The sequence below is a fragment of the Arachis duranensis genome, chromosome 6 (assembly GCF_000817695.3).
Source record: "Arachis duranensis cultivar V14167 chromosome 6, aradu.V14167.gnm2.J7QH, whole genome shotgun sequence".
Lineage (NCBI taxonomy): Eukaryota > Viridiplantae > Streptophyta > Magnoliopsida > Fabales > Fabaceae > Arachis > Arachis duranensis.
This window is the reverse complement of record NC_029777.3, coordinates 19,433,212-19,435,251: the sequence shown is the minus strand read 5'-3', so window position 1 is coordinate 19,435,251 and position 2,040 is coordinate 19,433,212. Positions and strand designations below refer to the sequence as shown.

General features: G+C 36.2%; 1 protein-coding gene across 1 annotated transcript in view; it reads right to left on the bottom strand.

Annotated features, from left to right (window-relative positions):
- Nucleotides 1-1,929: 1,929 nt before the first annotated feature.
- The window catches only part of LOC107493299 (serine/threonine-protein kinase AFC1), a gene marked incomplete in the record, with an annotated part of 4,446 nt that continues 4,335 nt past the window's right edge, over nucleotides 1,930-2,040 (bottom strand). Inside the window, 1 exon segment of the mRNA XM_016114397.3 lies at nucleotides 1,930-2,040.

Below are 2,040 nucleotides of genomic sequence, written 5' to 3'. Positions count from 1 at the left end.
TCCACTTGAACCCGTATCTTCATCAGGTTTTACCTGCAACTCCTCCATGTCTGCAAAATATCTAACTTACAAACATGATAGTTCCATGTCAAAGCATAGAAGAATTAACCTTATAATTGCTGAACAGCTTGCATCAAGGTATAGTAAGATTGATAGTACAATAAAAATATACCTCAATCATCTTTTCTGGAAAATGATGATGATCATATAATGTGACCATTCTAGAAAACAATCTCTTTGAGACAGAACGTGTGTGAGCATGTACAATCATATTCCACAATGCCATGATTGATTGAATTGGGTGAGAAATTTGCCATGGCTAAAGAAGCTGATCCGAATTCAAAATTCTGAAATCCAAATTACAAATTACATACAAAATCCAAAATCCAAAATCCAACCTTTAGAATGATTAATTCATATAATTCAGAATTCAAATCAAGAATACAGACTAATAAACAAATAAATAATTCAACAACCAAAATCATGAAGCAGCAACTCATTTCATCATGAACAAATCCTGAACAGATACCAAATCATGAACAGCAACTCAAACAAAATTTTTCTGATGACCTCATCATGAATCCAGATAACAAATCATGAACAGATATCAAATCATGAATCCAGATAACAAAACATGAACACAGACTTAACAAATCATGAACAAAAAAATTATAAAATCAAGCACAGATAACAAATCATGAACGAATCGCAAGCTAATAAATCATAAAATCAATCACAGAAAATCAGAAGGCAGCGAGGTGGAAAGAGAAGGCGACGATTAAACAGGAGGCGAGGTGGAAGGCAGAGTATTACCGGTGGCGAGTAAGGGAGACGATGGAGGAGGCAAGCTCGGCGACGATGATGGAGGAGAGGAGCTCGGCGACGACGAAGAGGGGCTGTGGGATGTGGGATGCGGTGGCGATGGCGGTGGGATGCGGTGGTGATGGTGGTGGCTATGCGACGGCAAAGAGGGGCTGCTCCATCGTGGGTGGCTATGTGACGGTGGGTCTGCCTGTGGTGGCTATGGTGTTTCTTGTGAGAGTTGAAAGTTGAGAGTTGAGACTGAGATTAGGATTCGTGGCTTCGTGCGTTTAGCTTCTCTTGTTTCTTTTTTTTTTACCTTCAAAACGACGCCGTTTTGAAGTTTAATATCCAAACCAAAAACCGCTAAAAAACCGGACAATTCTCCCGGTTCATTGATTAACCGCCAGTTCGACCGGTTTTCTCACCGATTTTTTACCAGACGGTTTATGATCTTATCCGGACCAACTAGGTAACTGGTTCTCGATTTTTTCGATTGAACCGGCCGGTCCGATTCGGTTTTCAGAACCATGAGTATTACTCTTATTTTAAAGAAAATGACAAATATCCTTGACTTTTTGATCCATAGACATTTAAATTTCTCAAAGATTTAAAAATATATTTAAATTTCTGACCTTTTCAAAACCTAAACATATTGATCTTTCATGTTCCCTTTAATCTGTCAAAGTCAACATAAAAATCAAACGTGACTCCTATTTTACTGACACGTGAGAAAATTTTTAAAATTGAACAAGTTAGATTTAAGGATCAATATGTCCAAATTTTGAAGAAATTAGAAACTTAAATGTATTTTTAAATTCTCAAAGACTTAAATATCTGCGAACCGAAAAGTCAAGAATCAAGTTATCCTTTTCTCCTTATTTTATATAGTAATAACTTGACCGATTTCAACTTTTTCATCAATTTAATCGCATTTTCTTTAATTTGTCTAAAAAAAAAATACAATTATGTATATTGTTGCTTAATTATATACTAAGTACATCACAGTAATGTGTTTCCACATAATCACCGTGACTTTACATCAGTCATTTCACAAAATCATCAAGAAACAAGTAAGTGGGCAATTAAAACACCAAGCAGCAAACTGAGAAGATAAAATTCCAGAGAGACATATAATGCCCTACTCTCAATCACTGAGAGGCAATAACCAATAACTGACGTATAACGAAGTCAACATTTGACTACTCACCAAACACTTCCTTGTGAGTTGTGACGATA